The sequence below is a fragment of the Motacilla alba genome, chromosome 17, assembly GCF_015832195.1.
Source record: "Motacilla alba alba isolate MOTALB_02 chromosome 17, Motacilla_alba_V1.0_pri, whole genome shotgun sequence".
Taxonomy (NCBI): domain Eukaryota; kingdom Metazoa; phylum Chordata; class Aves; order Passeriformes; family Motacillidae; genus Motacilla; species Motacilla alba.
The window spans coordinates 4213824-4234315 of NC_052032.1; the positions used below are offsets into that span (position 1 = coordinate 4213824).

Consider the following 20492-nt stretch of genomic DNA (forward strand, 5'->3'; position numbering starts at 1 on the left):
AACACCTGGAAAACCTCTCTGGCTGTGTATCTAAAGAGGACTACAACAAACTTGTCCCCCAAATAAACTGTTTACACTTTGTCTTCTCAAATACATTAGATAGCTATTTGAGAAGAGTGGAACTCAAATATAAACAAACACATGTAAACACATGTAAATATATGTATACACACACACACAGTGTGTATTTATTCAAACTGTAAATTCTGTTTGTTGGCTACCAGTGAATTCATCACTTGCACTGATGCAGCTGGGACCCCTCCACGCTGGCACAGCCCAGGATATTTCCTTTGCCTACAACCTGGGAGATGATAATCTATTATAAAATTCCTGCTACTCAGCCCATCCCATTCCCCAGCTCCAGACCCTTCTATCCTGGTGAAAGGGCCAAACACCTTTGCTCGTGTGGAGCCCATCCCAAAGACCTTGTGAGTGTCTCCCATCCTTCACTGGCAGTCCGGCGGCCGCGCTCCATTTCCCGCAGAATTTCAGCTGCTCGGGCATTTATCAGGAGCATCTGTTAAACAATCTGGAGGGGAGCAGTGCTGCTGCCATTAGTGCAGGGGTGAGCAGGGAGCTCCTCAGCAGCAGAGGAGATGAGGCTGTGCCTGCTGCTTCAGGGGGTGTCGTGACCTTGACTTCTCGTTGATGAGCGATGCCGAGCGTCTCGGAGCAGAACTGACAAGCAGAACTGGGATAATGTTCCTCTGAATGGATGTGTTCTGGTCGTGGGGCTGGAGAGGGATGGGGAGGATGGATCATTAGAGAGACACAAACAATTAGAGCCTCAGTGCTGAGTTGTCACAGATGTACTGGCCATGAGTGTAGTGAAGAAACAACATGCAGGAGTGTTTATCCCCTTTTCCCTAAAGGTCATCTTTCCTTTTTTGCCCTCCTTGACTGACTTTTGGTACTTTTGGGGTCCACAGAGGGTGAGCAATAGTGTGCACAAGAAACTGAAACCCAGGAAAATAATTAAGTGATGCTCATGGAAGGTAAATCTCTTTGGAAACAGAGCAGCTCAACTGGAGTTGCAATGCTCCTGACATTCCCCTGCTGGGCCCTAACCCGACATGTAAATTTACACCCACAACCTCTACGACCTTCCCAGATTTCCAGCAGCTTCCTGCAAAATCAACATCAAACTTCCAGTGCCTCTAGTTTTGTGTTCAGCCTGATGCACTCTGCAAGGTGCTATGTACAAATCCTCTTTGCCCAGCCACCACTACACAAAAATACTTGGCAGAGCAGATCCCTTTCTTTTACCTCAAAACCAGCCCTGACGGGATCACTCAGTCCCTACCAAGGGCTGCCCACTGTCCAGAGCCCCACAACAACAGCCCCACTTCCTTTCTGGAAAGGAACTGGGTTCTAACAACAGTCCAAGTTTTGCCTATGACATGTTTTTTCCTTTCCTTTCAATTTCCACATCTGCACACTTCTAGAGTCCTAATTCATTTCTTTAATGGCCCTTCAGCTGTTATATGTTTGCTTGTCAGGGTGTTTTTTTTAATTCCCCCCCCCATATAAATGTATAAAACATTTAATGAAGAAATAATGATATTTTCTCATGTCATTGCCTATTTTTCCTGTCATATTTGATGTGTTTGTAATGTGGGCGGACATATTATTTATGACCAAGGAAATTAAATATTATTTCACTTTTTTTTTCCCCTAATGCAATCTGTGTCATCTTCCAGTTCCCAATTTCTTTCCATTAAAGTTATTGTCTTTGCAGTTCCACTTGACCGTTTGCTGCTGGTTTTGCAACAGCGCTGCCAGAAGATGCAGAAAAAACATAATGGGGAAAAGAAATGGCATAATTTGCAGGAGATACTTTTCTCATCTCATTTAAATGAAGATCGTTTGTTCCTGGATGTCAGAAACATCAAGAGCAACAAAAATATGGAAATTGGTAATTTCTTGCACTAGGAATACTTCCAGATCTTTGGAGATTCTGTCTGATTCTAGCAACTACTAAAAGATGTGTCCGAGCCAAACTTCCAGCATAAAATAACTTCAAACCTCAGAAACTTGAAATCTGGGCCTGAATTTTTTAAGTCTTTGGCCCCAAATGCTTCTCTCATCACCTGCCAGAACGTCCTCAAAACTGGGAGAGGAATCACAATCCCTAACATATTCCTTAATCATTTGGAAGAAATACAGACAAAATGGAGCTGAACAAGGTGATCATGGGCTGTCTGACACAGCCTTTCATGTTTAGCTCTGCTTGTGTATTTTCCAGTCCTTCCATAACACATAACATGGGATGAGAGCATGGGGCAGGAGCCCTTTGTGCTCCCAGGATCTGCTCCAGCCATAAAAGACTTCTCAGAGGCTCCTGGATGGGATTTTTCTGACTCAGGAGAGGGGGGATTAGCTCTCCATTCTGACCTCATCCCGTTTGATTTTCTTTTACCTCAACCAAAGACAGATGAGCTCATCTAGAGCTGAGGCATCTCTTCCCTCTTCACTGGTCACTTCTTTTATTGCGGGTAGGGTAGAATTGCCTGTCGTGGGTGATGATTCCTCCATGGACTCCAGGAAGCCTGGAGAACTCCTTGAGTCTGTCAGCTTTAATTTGTAGAGTATATAATGGGGGACAAATCCCATCCAGTCTTCCCATCTGTCCAATTCTTATTTTCAGCCACAACAGCTCCAGTGCCAGTCTCCTGTAGGAATCAGAGGTGAAGGCCAGCAGCCTCGAATGCTGGAGGAACAAAGAGCACCCTGACTCATTTTACACCGAATGTTCTTTCCCCAAAGCCTCTATCTTTTCACACTTTTCCCCAGCTGCTCCTCATGATGCCTGTGTATTTTACAGAGGAATTTTTTTCCCTGCTTCCTTTGGGGTGTCAGGGCTTTGTTTCACAGTTCCTACTCCTTGTATCCAAGTCAAACCCAAAGAGCCTTCTATTACCTTTCTTCTTCCTTTCCTTCCTCCCCCCAACATCTCAGCAAGGCGGCCTGTTAATCTCTTCTTTTGCAAAGATTAGAAACGTGGCTTTTCTATGACCTTTCTGAACAATCAGGATCCTGGAGTCCCCAAGATGGGTCGCCATTATCTCATCTTTTTGGGCTGTTAACAATGATTAAGCAGGACAAAGGATGTGCTCAGAGCCATGGAGTTTCAATCAGTCCTTAGGGAGTACCTGGAAATAAAAGCAAGCAGAGTAGGAAAGCTCCTGCAAAAAGAAAGGTTCGACCTTTAGAAAACATCCTTGGTTGGTGCTTTCTCGCCTTTTCAAATATACATAAGAAAAATTTGCAAAAAGAGGCCTGTAAGTGCAGACACAGCTTCTGGACTCATTCCCCAGAGGGCTGCTCCCACAGCATGTGCCACTGGACAGAGCACTCCGGACTTGGGAAAACCAGGTAACAAACAGAAATGCAATTTAAAACTCTTATTTTTGCTCATGATCTATCTCACTGTCTGTCCACCTGTGTGCTCCAATCTTTACAAGTTTTTCCACAGGTTTTGATTACCTGAGTACAGCAGCTCTGAGCAAGGGATGAGTGATATTTCCACCACTCCCAATCCATCTCACAACAGAGCTGGGGCTCTTCAAGGTGCAATTCCTTTACCAGCTCCTATTTCCAGCAGTTTCTCATCTGTGTCTCACCTTTCCCAGGGATAAAGAGCACCCGGCAGGGCCAGGTGAGTGAGCAGCAGGTGAGTTACCAGCATGGAAGCTTTCCCATCCAGCCCAAGGCTTCAAAGTGCTGTGGTTTGGTTTTGCGGACTCCAAAGTCTTGCAGTGCATGTGCGAGAACCTTGTGTTTGTCACGTGCTGCTGTCATCTCACAGAGGGCAAACAACTGACCAAACAAACCAAGAATTGAGTTGGAATATTCTGTTACCTTTCCTTGTCCACAGAACAGGGGAAGAAACTGAAAGGCAGACACATCTCTTGAGAAGACCATGGCCAGAGGCTGTCTGAACCAGATCAGAGGGCAGAGGGATGTGTATAAAGTGAGCTGGCTCACACACACATTCATACTTGGCTGTATAATGGGATGTTCAGGGGAACACATTGAGACAGAGAGATTTAGAATCACAGAACACTTTGGAAGGGACTTCAAAGATCATCTCTTTCCACCCCCTGCCATGGGCAGGGACACCTTCCACTATCCCACGTTGCTCCAACCTGGACTTGGACACTGCCAGGAAACTAGGGGCAGCCACAGCTTCTCTGGGCACCATGTGCCAGGGCCTCACACCCTCACTGAATGAAAGTTCCCAATATCCACTCATCCAATTCTCTATGTCTTGTCCAACAAGTCTCTTTCTGCCTCTTGAAAGCATCTCTGCCAAGTGGCTGCAAGAGAAGCAAAGGCAAGGAGGGGAGTCATTAACAGAAAGTTTAGAAGAGAGGAATAAAAGATTTTTTTTTTTTTTAAATGGGCTAAAGTGTGAAGAATGGCCTTTGTGAACAATTCAGTCATTTATCATTATTTCATTGGCATTGTATGAATTATACATTCAGACTATAATGGAGTAATATCTCATCTCCTTTCCCCCTCAGTGGGCACTGAATGAATGGCCAGGTGAGCTGCACTTGGAGCAGCACCATTCTCCAGGAGAGTCACTGCTCACCTCCCGCTGCTCTCCTGAATTTCTGTTCTACAAGTGCATGTTGATCTTTTATCAGTCTTTTCTGGGTGTTAAAATTAATGAGTATTTAGAAAATAGCTTTTGTCTTTTTAATTATTTTTGTTATTTTTATTTCCCTATGGAAAGACAGAAGAGTGGAGGGGCAGAGAAGGGGGAAAAAAGCTAGAGCCAAACAATATAGTTTTGCAGTTGGTCCAAGAGCTAAGGGATGAGTGGACACAATCTTTCTTATAGTGGCTCAGCTGATGGGTAGGAAAATGCTAAACTGACTTAGCTGACCAATATTTTTTTGAGTGGTTTTGTACTTGCATAGTTGCCTGTAAAAATACTGGCTCACAGTCACAATATCAATGGAATTTGCCCCTTCAAAACTGCTGTTTCACTTCAGAGAGCTCTGGCTTTTCCCCCAGGAGAAGGGTCTACTCCAACCCACTAAGAGGGTTAATAAAAGTATTCCTGCTGCAAGAGATTGGAGGAGCTGTGAACTCTGGTTTAAGAGGCAGGCAGTGAGGTGTCTGCTTAGCAGACTATCAGGATCCATCAGAAACTAACAGTAGCCATAAACCTCAATGGATTAACTTCCATCCATTTTGATTTCCAGCTGTATTGCACCTTGGCTGTGTCACTGCCAAAATAAGAGGTCCTAAATAGAATAGCAATTATCTCAATATCATTAATTCAGTGGGCACTTTTTTCAATTTTCTCTGTCACATGTTGATTCCTGCACCTCTTCCCTGCTCCCAGGTTTCCCTCTCTCTTCCACAGAAGAGTATTTCCTCCTCCCAGATGACCTGTTAGAGAGATGGAGCCCTAGAGCACTCCAGATTTTGGGAACAGAGGTCTCTGATGCAGGGTATGTGAGAAGGAACATCCTGTATTAAAAATAAATTCCACAATGTACCATAAGGAATTACTGTAGAATTGTATTTTCCCCTGAGAATCTCACTGAGCCTGACTCTCAATTATGCCATCGTCTTTCTTAGAGCAAGAAGAAGGTGGATAGGAAGGAAAACAGAGTAGGAGCCTTAACCCAGCTTTGTGATCTTTGAACCCCAGGGCTTTAAAGACGCCTGACATCTGCATTTGAAGAGGTCATTCCACTCAACCTTTGTTTCTTAAGTACATCGCATTTACACGGAGCTCCTGAGAGCACCTTCACACAGACGCTGATAAAAGGCTGGCAGCAACACAGAGATTATTTTGTTTGAATTTGAGGTTTTCCAATAAATACACCTAGACCGTGTCCTTTCAAAAGCCAAAGGGTTAAAACTTCCCATCAAGGCAAGGTATCCCCCAAGCAATCTGCATTGAGGGCTCTCTGAAGCACAAGAACATTGTTGACCCAGACATCACTAAGTTCTTTGCTTCTGAAAAGTTCTGGCTGCTGATAAACCTTTGTCCTTTTTCTTTGATTAGCTTTACTCTGGCTGTAAATCCTATTTTGTTTTGTGCTGGGGTCTAGCCAAGGAAGTATTTCTATTAACCTGGAGCAGCTGGAGAGTAGCTGGCTCTTACTGTCAGGGGATTGCAGCCTGAGTATCCTCTAACACTAATGTTTTTCACTGTTAAAGCCCAGTCTAAAAAGAAGGAGATCCATGTTCCCTCTGAGGTTATTTTTCTACCCTGGAAGATGGCACAATTGTGTGGGCAGGATGTCATTAGCTTAAAGATGGCAGCCGTTAGAATTTCCATCTAAAATCTGTTCCCCACCCAGACTCCGTGTCTGCCGTCTTTGCTGGGAGCTTTCATTTACCCATTCATAGAGTGGGAACATACTCCTGCTACTTTCATTACCCAATTGGCTTTAATTAAAAAATCTGTAATGCCTCCTGTCTTGGAGGGCTTTGAGTTTGGGATCCTGATGCCAGGAGCCCTTGGAAGAGAAGGGGATGGCAGTCAGCTGCAAGAGCAGCAATTCCCGTGCTGGGAGCAGGGATGCAACACCCTCCTTCACATTCCTGTGCAGCCACCTGTGACCCCCTGGATCTTCCTCATCTCCTCAGCCTAAAGGAGGAAAGAGAGCCTGCTTTTACTCCCTGATGCTTTCTGCTCAGTTACAGCATTTATTCTAAGCCTTCCTGCCCCGAGGCTGTGGAGCCTTGCTAAGTTCACTACCCTCATTACTGGAGCATCACAGCAAAAAAAAAAAAAAAAAAAAAAAAAATCTCTCTCTGCCTGTGTCTTTTGCCCAGGGTCTGTGACATCCCTCCATATCTCACAGGTGCAAAATGAGCACCAAGGAGGCACAGGAAATGTTAAAACCCCTTGTCCCCAAAGGCAAACTCTGTAGTGACTAATCCCTAGGAGAATCTGGGATTTTAAAATTGGTGTATTTTCTCCTTCCACTTATCTCTACTCCCTCTGAGCCTTTTGCCATGTATTTACTGTCCCTTTTCCCCTTTCCCTGTGCCACCTCCCCACTCTGCATAGGCAGTGCCCTCAGCCAGCAGCACTTTATCTGCTTCCAATGTAGCGTGTCCTAGAAAGAATTATAGCATTGCCTTTCTCTCGACAGCCAGTCATCTCTCAGTAACATACAATAAGCTGTACTTGGGCCAAAGGAAATGGGTTTAGCCTGGCGGGTAATTAATTTTCTCAGGGTTCAGTTTCCCACACTGAAATTGGTCTCCGTCTGATCAATTAGAAGAACATTTCGCAAACGAAACTGATTATGAATCATGGTTTCAGCTCAGCTCTGTGGAAAACCTGATACATGGTTATTGGAGCAAAAAGTAGAGGGAAGCTTCAGCCCATTTATCCCAGCTACTGCTCAGGAGTGAAGGCAACACTCAAACACACACCCCACTCCCTCCTTCCAGGAGGGAAAGACGCTGGGACTCCACCAGTTCACAGCACAGCTCTGAAAATGGTCCTCAGATCTCCAGAGTTGTCCCCCCAGACATGGAAGTTTATCCACTGTCCTGGGACCTCCCCTCTGAGCATTGGCATAGCCTAACTCTGGCAGATGCTGTTTCTTTTTGATCCCAAGACATGCAAATAAAAAATGGAAAAAACTTTTGAATGAGGATCATCCCAAGACATCTTTAATTCAGATGTAATGGCTTTGAACAAGGAATGGAATGATCTCAGACTTATGAGGTCTCTGTATCACAGTGAGCCTCTCCTTCCCATTTTCCTCAGCTGCTAATAGTCACAGAAATGATGGCAGTTGAAATTTAACTTTTAAGAGAGTGACATTTCCATTCCAGCCCTGAGCAAGCCTGCAGGATCCAGCTCGCAGTGGGAGCAGTTACCCACTGTCCCACATCAATAAGGAGAACACTCTCCATCCCCTCTGCCCTTCTCTCTGCCCCATGTGCCCCCCAGCAGCGAGCAGAACCATTAGTTCAGTTTTTCCTGTGTCTTTAAACCATGCTCAACGCTTTAAAGGAAATAAATAACGTCAAGTGCTCAAATGAAATTTTGCTGAGAACCCTCTTTTTCTCCTGAAAAAGCCATGACACTAAACTTTCCAGTCATCTCAAGCCTTGAATAGTTTTTCATTTGTGTCAGATTAACCAAGTTAAAATTCCCTCTCACGAACTCGGCATTTAGAGGTATTATGCCAGAAGTAGCTTAATAACTTTCACTTCAAAAATAAAGAAAAGAAAAAAAAAAAAAAAAGAAGGGAAAGAAAGGCATTTCTTGGCGTCATGCAGAGTAAACAAAGAAATGCAATTTCACAAAGCAGGACCTGCTAAAGGGGACGTGCTGCAGACAGAGGGGGGACTGAGGCTGGACTTTGCAGTGAAACGAGGCTGAATATGAAAAATTCATCATCTAATATCCCAGGCAGCAATCATGTCTGTTTTTATACACCAAACTGGGTCAAGCCCAGCTAGCGCCTGGACAGGACACTCTCTAGAAAAACTACATTAGTAAAAAGAGGAGCCACAGAAAGTGGTTCTCAGAGGGCAAGTGTGTACATGGTTCCTATAGTTTTATTTATATATATATACACATACATATATATACACACATATATATATATATGTCAAGAATATGTTACCATTTTATACATCTCCTTTTTCCTCTGTCTGCCTGACATTGACCTCTCATAGATGGAGAACTGCATTTGCAGAAATAGTCTTAATTTGGAGTTGAAATATGTAATGCATTTTCTGTCTCATAGACTGACCTTTACTCATGCTGAAGAAGTGGATTTGGAAGGGAGAAAAAGGCTTTTGATGCTTAAAAGCTTCTGCAGGAGGAAACTCTACACACCTGAGGTCACACCTGGGACAGCTTCGTCACCAACATGGTTTATTCCTAATGAAGGAAGTCTGGTTGTGGCAAGGAAATGGAGGTGTTGACTGTGGCTTTTAGTGTAAAATATAATATTTGTGTAAACCCTCAAACTGTGGAGCAAGACCTGGAACATAAAGAGAGACAAACCCGACTATTATCCTGATAGACTCAAGTGCAAAGAAAAGAAGGGCTGCTGCTCCTGTGGTAACCCCTGTTAAGGAATGTTTAGAGATGAAATTTCTGAGCTGAACAGTCTCAGCTAAAATAGTATCCTAGCTCCAGGCTCTTTGAGAGGTTGCTTTTAAGATGCAATGGAAAACTGATGCCCTGACCTCTTGTGGTCACTAAACACACAGAGCCAGATTTCCCAAGCATATGATCGTTTTCAACGCAGTCTCCTTCCGAGATTTTTATTTGCTTTAGTGAATAATGTTCTCTCCAGTGCTCCCTTCACAATTTCACCAGGGCAGGGACTTACTCAGCATTCCCAATTCTTTTGTAGAAGGCACAGTGTGATGTGGTTGGAAGGGTCCACCCCCAGTAAATTCCAGAACCCATTGCAATGGACCACAGACAATGAAATAATATTGGAATGTGACCTGCTGTCCTGCATAGCTGCTTCCAAGGATTCCTTGGGAGCAGTGCTGCCTTCTGGGGCATCTGAAATGATCCTTGAATGTTATTTGACACTCAAAGTTCAGAAGTAACAACAAGACCTTTCAGAATGAGAGGATGCAGGCTGACTATAAGAATGTATTTTTGTCGCTGCCTCGAAATGTTTCAGGATGTTTTCAGCACAGAAACCATTCTTGAAGAGCTGACAAAAGGAGTCGGGTGAAGGATCCTTTGTATGGGTGTCAGCAGTCTAAATTATACGAGAGCCGAGTTTCCAACATATCTTATGGTTACTGTCTGTGTCTAGTGAGTTTTGCTGTAAAGAAATGATGGGTTTTGAGCCAACCATCTGGTGTGACCACATGGGAAACCAGAATTTGATTCACACCTCTGCAGGCAAGAGTCAGATGCTGGGAACATTGAGGACCTGACTGCAGGGCTTGAAAAACATCATTCTTTTCACTCCATCTTTGCCCAGCGCTGATGGGGACCTACAGATACAAATACAGCCTGTGAGATGACCACTGACATTTCAGAAGAGGCTGAAAGCTTTGAGGGTGAATAGCTTATGCTGCTAGGGGAGAATTAAAAACAGTCAGAGAGAAAATATATTACATATAATACAAATTAGTTGTTAATGTGTTTGACCTACTGCCTTTTTGGTTGGCTTCTGGGTCTTTTGTGGAGAAGAGGTCCCCAGTGTGAGATGTGGTTTTCTTCATTCCATAAAGCTGCAGGAATAACTTCCTTGTATGAAGACATAGTGGAGTGAAGCAGGATGCTTTCCAGGGGGCGATTAATTGACAATATTTTTTTCTTTTAAAACCAAAATATTGGTATTTACTATGATCATGACAAAGTAGACATAGCCTGAGCTTCCTTCCTCCTTCTTTCATAAAGCTCCTCTCTCATGGCCATCACCAGAATCTGTGATTCCTGCCTCGTATGCCCCGTGACCTCAGATTCAGAGAGAGGATGGGATAATTCCCAAGGTATTTGAGTAAGGTGCTTGTCTGGATGAGACTGCTGAACGACTCAGCTCATGCTGCTGGGGTTAAGAGGATGTTTGTAAGTGCAAACCCAGTCTAGCAGTTCACAGGCTTCAAATAGGGCAAATGTGAGACAGAGTGAGGCTGTCCTCGGTCCAGCCAGTGAACACATTTCCCACTGTGCGCCCAAACCCAAGGCCAGTGGCATCCTCCTTCTGGAAGGCTGGCTCAGGGAGAGAGTGATAGGGCTGGAGCTCTGTGGTCATAAAGGTCTGTGCTGCTGCTGGGAGGTCACCCCAGGATGAGGTGCAAATGCTGTAAAATGAGGGAGGAAGAGACCATTGCCGACCATAATGCATTATGCACAAACAGTAAACAGATACCCTCGGAATGTTTTTGTCTGAGATGGGGAATAAAGCAAAAATAGTCAGCAAGACAGAAGCAGAAGCCTATCTCTCCTTTAACAATCTGCACTCAACCGTGTTCCAAATAGCCACTTGGCAACAATTATCTCAGAGGGAAAGTGGCGTGGAGTGCAGAAAATAAGGGCAGAGCTGTGACAGTGGCACAGAGGCAAGCCAGGATGTTGTTTTTGTTCAGCTCTCCTCCTGAAGCCAGTCCAGGTTGGTTTTGCCTCAAACTGGTCACGCTTTGGGAGCTGCTTTAAGACCCAAATGTTTTTTAAATGGCAGAGTGGTGAGTCAGGGGCTTGGTGGCGGCACACAGGGGCTGTCAGAGCAGGGCTTTAACCAGCATCTCCTTCCCTGCTGCACAGCCTGCAGACTCGGGCTGTGCTCCTAGGGAGCTCCTCTCCAGGAGGCAAAGGCTGCTCTGTGGCCTAATGGATTATTGAGGAAGATTCCAAACATTTTTGTCCTTTTTTGACAAGAATTGAAAGGAAAACAAAAAGCCCACAGGGACAAGGAGTTTTCCTACAAATTAATTTCCACGAGATATTTCAAGATATCTCTGGCATACTTGACTTCTAGTATCAAAGGACTATTTAAGTTAGAAGGTGAAACAAGGTATATGGACTGTTTGGTACTGATTAGAAACTCTGAAGAAGCAGCTGAGGTAGAGACTAACTCATGTTATGATTTTATTTACTGCAGATTCCGTGGTGAAGGTGACAGAGAGTACTGAGAGGAAACATGAAAGAAACCCTTTTGTTTGCCACAACATTAGAGTGATTTGGCATCCTTATCATCTTGTGACATGATGCAGGAATAAGCAAGATGAGGCTGGGATTACAGTCCATTAATGCCTCTCACATTCCTAGTGAATCACCACCAGTTTTGTAGGCCCTCACACAGTCAGGAGTGGCTCCTGACCAGGTCATTGGGGTGATATTTCAAGCAAAGATAGAATAATTTTGAGAATGGTTTATCTCCTTTCCAGCCTGCGGTCAGATAGCATCCCTGTGGCAACCATTTCAGTTGTCTATGTGGAAAAGTAATGTGCAGAAAGTAATTTAATGTAATGGATTGTTTAGCTTTCTTTTAATTAAATGTAGCAGCTGGAAACAAGGAGGATACAGCTCTGTATCACCAAGCAGGTCTCTAATTGCAGGCATCCTCCACAGATCCTACTTAGTGTGCTGCCCTTTCAGCCCAAGATGAAAACCCAATACTATTGAATACCCCAAAACCTTCTGATTTTCCCCCCACCTTTCATTAAATATTTCAGTGGGTTGATTTGTTTCTTTTGCTATTTCTCTCTCTCCCCAAAACTCAAACTGCTGATGATAAATGTGTGTCAAAGAAGCTACAGAAATCACCTCTCCGAGGAGCCCAGCAGCTAGACAAGGGAGGATAGTGCTGCAGTTCCTTGGGAAGCTGTCCTTTTCAAATGACTGACTGAGGAGCTCTGACTGTTTATTCCCACCAAATGATTCTGGCTTTTTGAAGATGACTGAACACATTGCTGGGCCTTTCAGCTGAGCTCCTTTCAAGTGAGAACAAAAGGCTGCTTGTAAAGTGTATCAATGCAATTGTGACTCCCATGGTCATTGCAGGTGTGATGTTGTCCTGGGAGCAACAGTGACTTCAAAGCAAGACCATTTAATGGCATCGTTTGCTCCATAATTTTGAAATGGATGGCTCTGGGAAGTAGTCAGCTGGAAGAACTGGGGGTCTTTTCAGTATAAAAAGGTCAATATTCCACTGGTTTACAAGGGCAGGGTAACCAGGGTGTTAAAAGTGTTCATTTTCCCTATGGCATTTCCAGGGAGAGGCACAGTGACAGCTCAGATGGAAGTATCCGCATGGCAGATGGCTAAAGGCAGGTGACATAAATCCACCCCGTGCCTTGCTCTACTCATTTCCTTTTTACCATTCACAGCCCCTTCTTTCCTCCTCATTTCAGAAGGGGTTTTTTTGTATAATTAGAGAGATGGAATAGCTTTTGTGAGGTTTCCCTCAAAAAGCTTGCTACAAGGAGGTCACTGTGTTCTCCTGGCTTGCCCCTTACCCTGGCTAATGGCCCAGTGCCCAAGGCCATGGGCAAGAAGCCCAGTAGGTCACATTAGAGCCTACCTAAGTCTAGGTCATGGTCTCTGTTCCTGGAGAACAGCTTGCACTCCTCCTCCTGCCTGGATCCCCACGAATTTCCTGCTGGCTGTGCACAAGGCTAAAGACAGGTTTGGAAGCAACATCTGTACTCGACGGGAAGCTGGGCCAAGACTCTGAGAGTTTGCCAAGCCAGCCTTTGTCTACGGTGTGTAAATCTACACCTCTTGCAAAGGGAGAAGAGCAAGGAGGGAAAGGCAGTGCCAACTTGCAGATTTGTAAAAGAGGCTTTTAAGCTCTCTAGAGGGGTAACTTGCAACTGCTAAATATACTTCAGGAGAAATACAGCCAGATCATTTCTTTCCTCAGCCTCACTACAACTCTCTGTGTTTTTCCTCTTGAGAGGGGACAGGGATGCAGCATTGGCAGGGAAAAGGCTGGGAGGAACAGTGGGTTTGGTCTATTTGCTGTTAACTCCACCACATGCCTAATCAAGGATTTTTCCAGTTCTCCTGTCTCGATCCGTAGAGAAAAAGAATTGAGAGGGAAAGATGTGGAAAAGGAAAAATGAAAGGTTTCTGTGCATGCAGAGGAAGATATTTTGACAGAAGGGGTGGTGGTGACTAAGAAAAGGGGGGAACAGGCAAGTGTTAAATGAGTTTGTGTTCCTGGCTGCTGAGTAGCCCCAGGAGGTTCCCAGCAAGGCTGCCGCTTTTTTATTGGAGTTTTGTGCCGGAGTTATAAACCCTTTAAATGAGCCTAGATCATTAGGGAAGCTTGGCTGATCACTGATGAAAAAATATAACAATTAAAACAAAGGGCTGCAAGAGGGAAGCAGAGGGAGAAGGAGCTGGGGGTGAGCAGTTTTAATACTTAATAACAAATACTAATAATGGTACTGAGTTGGGGACTAATTAAAAGTTTCTAAAAAGAGAGAGGAAGAGAGTGGGATTAATCTGGAGTGTTTTGTCTGACAGCTTCTGTGAGTGCCTGAAAAGCTACCCTGGCAAGGAAGATGGGACACAACACTGGGGGCCAAGCCAAGCTCTGGAGGGAGATGGATCTGACCATAGTGGAGCCTGGCTCCACCTGCTCTCCTGAGCTCTGTGTTTTGGTGTCTGCCCCAAATTTCAGGACTACCAATGATCATTTTCCCACATGGAGCAAAGAGGCTGGGGAAGAGGAGCAAAGGAGGGAGTCTAAAGGGTGGAGAGAGTAAAATCCTTCTGTGAAAAAGAGACTGCTTTGGGCAAAGAGAACTGGGATGGCAGCAGCAGGGATCTGAGAATTGTGATGCAGTGACACCCACAGCCATGGCAGGAGCCAAGGAATCAGGACCCAGAAAGGACCAGAGGTGGCAAAAGCTCAGGGAGCCACTGCCAGGTGCTTTTACAGGGCTTGGAAGAGCATTCAGAGGAAGAATTGCTGCACGCTTTCCCTCTTGCTGTGCTGCTCTCAGCTGATGTCAGGACACGGTGCAGATTAGATGGGTTTCCTTGGCTGTTCCTCCAACCAGTGCTGTGTCCCAGTGCACCTTTCACCCCAGAGAGATTAATGCTCCCAAAAGCAACAGTCCCACAGGTGTGCCTCCAGCTGTGCCTCCAGCTGTGCCTCCAGCTGGGTCCTGAGGCCTGGGGGTGGTCAAGCCTGAAATAACCAAAGCAACAACTCCTGCCTTTCCCTCACCAGTTCAGCAGCTGCCTGAGGGACAATTCAGCCAGGAGAAACATCTTTTGTGGGTAATTTCAGCTAAACTCTTGCGGGCACCACCACTGCCATCTCCCATGCTTCATCCTCATCACTCTCTGCAGCTCCTGAAAGGTGCCTGTGCTCAGCTGGGGTTGGGCTCTTTCTCCAGGCAGCACTGACAGAACCAGAGGACACAGTCTCAAGCTGTGCCAAGGGAAATTTAGGTTGGGTATTAGGAAGAAGTTTTTCACAGAAAGGATGATAAAGTTCTGGAATGGCTGCTCAGGGAGGTGGTGGAGTCACCATCCCTGGGTGTGTTTAACAAAGCCTGGATGTGGTACTGGGTGCCAGAGTTGAGTTGAGGTGTTGGGGCTGGGTTGGACTCGATGATCTTGAAGGTCTCTTCCAACCCAGTGATTCTGTGAATCCTTGTGGATAAAGGACCTGGCTGTGGGGAATGCCAGCCTCAGACACCATGCTCCTGCCAGCATGAGCTCCTTCTACTTCCTCGTCTGTGCAGGCAACTCTAAGTTTTAATTATTATTGCTTTTTGCTGTTCTTTGTCTTAATTAAGTCTGACTTGCTGAGAGTTTCAAGGGAGATGATGTCTGGGAAACGCCTTCCTGCCTTGAGTTTTGGATTGTGGAAGGAGAGATATGAAGCCCATCGTCACTGGATCTGCCAGGCAGCAGAAATGCAACATCACAGGGACTGGGGGTGCTGTGGGACTGGGCCAAAGCTCCATTAAAATGAGACAATCCACCTAGAAATGAACACAGAGCAAGAAAGCCACAGGGATGTGTGCCTGGCAGGTAGAACAGATTTCCCAGAAAATTCCTCTGTATAAATCTACTTGGATCTGAGTTAGAATCCGAGAATCATTAAGGTTGGAAAAGACCTGTAAGATCACTGAGTCCATCTCTTGATATCACCACATCCCAAAGTGCCACATCCACATGCCTTTTAAACTCTTCCAGGGATGGTGATTCCATCACTGTGGGCAGTCTGTTCCAATGCCTGAAAATCCTTTCAGGGAAGAAATGCTTCCTGATGTCCAACCTGAGCCTGCCCTGAGGCCATTCCCTCTGCTCCTGTCCCTGTTCCCTGGAGCACAGCCTGACCCCCTGGCTGTCCCCTCCTGTCAGGAGTTGTGCAGAGCCACAAGAGCCCCCCTGAGCCTCCTTTTCTCCAGGCTGAGTCCCTTCCCAGCTCCCTCAGCCTCTCCTGGGGCTCCAGCCCCTTCCCCAGCTCTGTTGCCCATCTCTGCATATGCTTTCCCCCCTTTTTCTCTGTAAAGCAGCACCAGGTAAACTCAGACCCACAACACAAAGACCAGCAGCACCCCGTGATTCCTCAGCCACCCAAAGCCCCCAGCAGCCACAGGGAGCTTCCCCATGGGGGCATCATTTTATCTCCACACAAGAAGAGCTGAGGTGCTTGTGGAGGGCTGTGTGTGGTTTGGTTTGAGAACTTCATCCTGGTTCCTGCCACAGCCCTGGAGCATCTAGCAGGAGCTTTGCTATTCTGCACCAGGGCTCTCTCTGTCTGTCTGTAAATACTTCCCTTCCAGCAGCCTCTCTCCAGCGTGACAGATTTGCTATGAGGAACCTGGCAGCAAAGGTTTTTCCTCCTCTCTCTCTCCCTCTCTGACAAATGTATAAAATGTATTAGCTTTTCATGTTCTAATTTATGATATAATAAACTCCTCTGTGCCCTGGCCTCGTTCAGGGATTGGAAGTGAAGTGTTCCACTTGCCTGCATTGGTGAAATCCTACCAGACTGTTGTGAGCTGGAAAGGGATGGGAAAGGGCTGGAATTGCAAGGAGGAAAGGGAAAAACAGGATGTAGAGGATGTGAGGCAGAAAGGGGAAAGGGAAGGTAGAGATAATTTCTGTAATTTTTTTTTTTTCTCATTTCACTGGGCAGGATGGGATTCCCTGTGATTTACACAGCTCTGCTCCTGGTGCTTGAGGAACTTCTCCAAGCGACAGAGCCACGTCCACCTTTGGACCTTCGAGGGAAAAATAACATAAATGCATAAATAAAATATACTGCAAGAAGGGAATGAGTCTGGTCAGCCTCACTGAGGATGAAAGGATGGGGTGCAGGAGTAGGATGTGAGAAGTAAGAAGAAAAGCTGCAGTGAAGGATTGACCTGACAGGAACACTTTGGAAAAAAAAAAGGAAAGAGGTCCAGTGTCCATCCAGTGTAGGTGTCTGGGCACACACCTGGCAGCACCTTGGACAGCTGCACCACAGAAACCAGAGCTGTGAGTCAGATCTGCTCATTCTGTCACCAAAAATCTGCTTTTCCTCCCAAGCTTTTCCTCTCTTTTGTTTGCAACTCAATCTAGAGGGACCTTCTGACAAGGTACCTTTATCCATCAGACTGCCAAGAACTTAAAAACCTCTCATTTGTCCATTTAATGAAACGGGCACTGCTGGCTTGGTTGTTTTGGTTTTCTTTGCTCTGAATAAATGATTGCCCCCCAAGTGTAATTTTTTTCTCAAGTAAACAGATTTGGTCCTGATTACTGCTAGGGAGAGAAGGGGGTATTTTCAGAGATGATGGATATACACCCATGATGTGCTGGTAGCTTTACACCAGAGAAGGCTGCTCTAGGATGGACATCCAGAGAGGATGGGAAATCACATACAAATGGAGGGAAAAGGAAGAATTCCCAGGAAAAACACCAACATCAGCAAACCAAAATGGGAGAAAAATATGACTGAAGTGGACAGAGAATAAAAATGAAGAATGATGGTCTACAAGGGCCCAAAGGGCCCATCCTCATCTTGATCAGTTACAGATCTGCTCAAATCACCAGACTGGAATAATCCAACCCCCCAGGTCAACCATTTAAAGTCTTAGATCTAAGACTAAGACCTTTCTGAGTACCTGTAAGATTTGTCCGATCGTTGCTGATGCCAGCTCATTGCCAGGTTTGTGGCCCTTCAGCACCAAGCTGAGGGTTCAAAGCTGAGCACATCTTTCCACCTGCTGGCTTTTCCCATCAAGGCAAAGCACGAGGTGTCCAAGCCAGGGCCTGGAATTACAGGAGCAGCCTGTGTCAGCATCTCTGTTAGCAATGGCATCCTTGACCTTCTGGAAAACCCTGCCTGTGGCAGGAGTGTGTCCCATGCCAACCCCACTGGTGTTGCTGTGGTGCAGAAACAGAATGCAAAGTTTGGGATAGCCAAAGTTGCACTCCTCACCTGCAAGATTAACAACATCTCTGCTTGTTCTCCTTCACCAGAGGACACAGAAATTCCCAACTCTGCACAGGAACTTAAAAAAAATGTCCTTCTCTTTTTTGGTTTTTTGGTTATACAAACAGAAAGGTGACAGAGGTATCACCACCAGACCTTCTGCAGGGAGGAGCCCATCCATCAGTCCCCAGGGACAAGTTTGCTGTAGGATTAGCTCAGGTGAAGGACACACAAAGGTGTCTGAAATTATACAAGATGGATTTGCTGAAGGATTTGCTCAGGCACGTGAAACAGGTTGAGGTGTTTGGGATCCCACTGATGGATTTGCTCTAGGATCTGCCAGAAAATAAATCTATACCATTTAGACCAAAGGCCTCAGGTACAACAGTCTTGTATGGTTTTCTTGGGCCATAAAAAAAGTGTAAAAGTATATAGACTATATAAAAATTATGTAAAATTATAAATAAATACTTGAGAACAATTAATGCTGTAAGATTTTTCCAGAAGAGAAACAGTCTCACAGGCCAACCCCTGTAAGTGCATTCTGCATTACCCCATCACACGCTGACAAACCAAGATGACTTGTTGCTTATGGAATTTCTTGTGATCATCAAACCAGCTGAAAGTCTGGCTTGAGTAATTAAAATGCTAATTGGAAATTCACCATTCATCAGAGGAAATAGCAATGAGTTCCTTTATTTTTTTTCCTTTTTTTTTCCTCCAGCATTTTCTCTCTAGTGGTGGCAGATGTTGGGGTTGTGAATTCATTGTCTGTCAGAGACACAGCAAAATCCTCTTTCCATACCAGTTTTCTGTATTTTTGTTGATTGTCTACTTAAATTAACCTTCTCTAATGAGATGAAGATACGCAGGGTATGCCTGTAATTTACAGGCTGTGAAATTAGTGAGCACAGATGTAATCCATCCTGATGGGTGACAGGGACTGGGCAGCTCCCAGAGTACCCAGGCAGAGGAGAGGATGGCCATGTACCTTTAATGCATGGTTCCCAGTGCAAATTTTTCTGATTTTTAACTAATATATGACGTAATGAAGTTGTTTATGCTTTTGTTCTGTTGGGGAGGAAAGGAGTCAGCTTTCCTTCAAAGCCTGTGGCAGAAATCTTGAAGGAGGAGGCAGAGGACTGATACCACTGCTAAATGATCATATTGCTCAGGTGGAGGATTATCCAGGCTGCCTGCTGGCACACAAACACTTTGGACCATTAGGCACAATGCCTGCCCTCAGAAAGCCTTTACACCAGGAAAAAGTGAGTGTAATGTGGATGTAAAGTGCTGCCATGTTGGTTAATTTGGATTTAAACTGTAAACGCTTCACTGTGAGGGTGGGGAGGTATTGTATTTGTGGGGTTCCCAGATGAAGGCAGGTATGATGAATCTGACTCCATGTTCTAAGAAGGCTAATTTATTACTTTATGATACTATATTAAAGAATATTATACTAAACTATGCTAAAGAATACAGAAAGGATACTTACAGAAGGCTAAAAAGATAATAATGAAAACTCGTGACTCTTCCCAGAGCCCAACACAGCTTGGCCCTGATTGGTCAATAAGTCAAAACAATTCACATGAAAACAATGAAACAATCACCAGCTGGATAAACAATCTCCAAACACATTCCACATGAGCACAACACAGGAGAAGCAAATCAGATAATTATTGTTTTCCTTTTTCTTTGAGGCTTCTCAGCTTCCCAGAAGCAAAATCCTGGGCAAAGGGATTTTTCCAGAAAATATGACTGTGACAGGGAGGCCCACAGAACAGCTGTGGTGCCCCTGGATCCCTGGAAGTGCCCAAGGCCAGGTTGGACATTGGTGGCTTGGAGCAACCTGGGATAGTGGAAGATGTGAGGCTGAAATCCCCAAGGAAAAGTGGATGCCTTCCACTGAAGGGCTCAAGATCAGGACTGGAAACATCTTCCCCCCTGCCCACCATGCCCCACACTGCCAAAGCTCCCACTCGGAATATTTGTATCAGGAAGTCAGACTTCAATATTTCCACTTGATAAGAAAGTGGTGTTGGAGTTATTTCTCACTCAGGCATGGATCGATGTGCAAACAAACAAGTGAAGCCTCCTCTTGAGATACCACATCAAGAAATCCACTGGCACAAACCCACACAGGCCAGGGGGAGCACAAAGTGTCCACATCTGTGTTTGTTCTGCAGACTGGGCAAGGGAGATCAGAGAATGGCAGGGCTGCCAGCTTCCAATATTTTAGGGCTAATTTATGGTAATAGATGTCTGAAACACTCTCAGCCCTCAAGACATTAGTACACACCTCAGCTTTCATCAAAAAAAGAAAAAAAAAAATCATTCTTTGTTTTCATGCTGAGCAGATAATCTGGATATTGTCTGACAGATTCAATTTGAAGTCCATAACAGAAAGACAAATAAAAAACCTCCTTCCCTGCTACCCCTGACAATCTTTTCCCTGTGTTTGGGATATTGTGATAATGGATTTGTGCCTGTAAGACCCACTGGGGGTTGAGAGACCCTGGGTTTGTGTATATGCCAAAGATGTTGCATAGAATGGTGAGAGTCTTGAAGAAAATGAAGAGTGCTGAAGTTCTTTCTAACAATATCCGTTGCTTTAATAGA

General features: G+C 45.0%; 1 long non-coding RNA gene across 1 annotated transcript; it reads left to right on the plus strand.

The window, feature by feature from the left end:
- The first annotated feature begins 1741 nt into the window (after nt 1-1741).
- LOC119709173 lies at nt 1742-19001 on the plus strand. The gene is made up of 3 exons (XR_005259293.1): nt 1742-5468; nt 8748-12418; nt 16590-19001. It is a non-coding gene; the product is annotated as an uncharacterized LOC119709173 (long non-coding RNA).
- Nucleotides 19002-20492: the final 1491 nt, after the last annotated feature.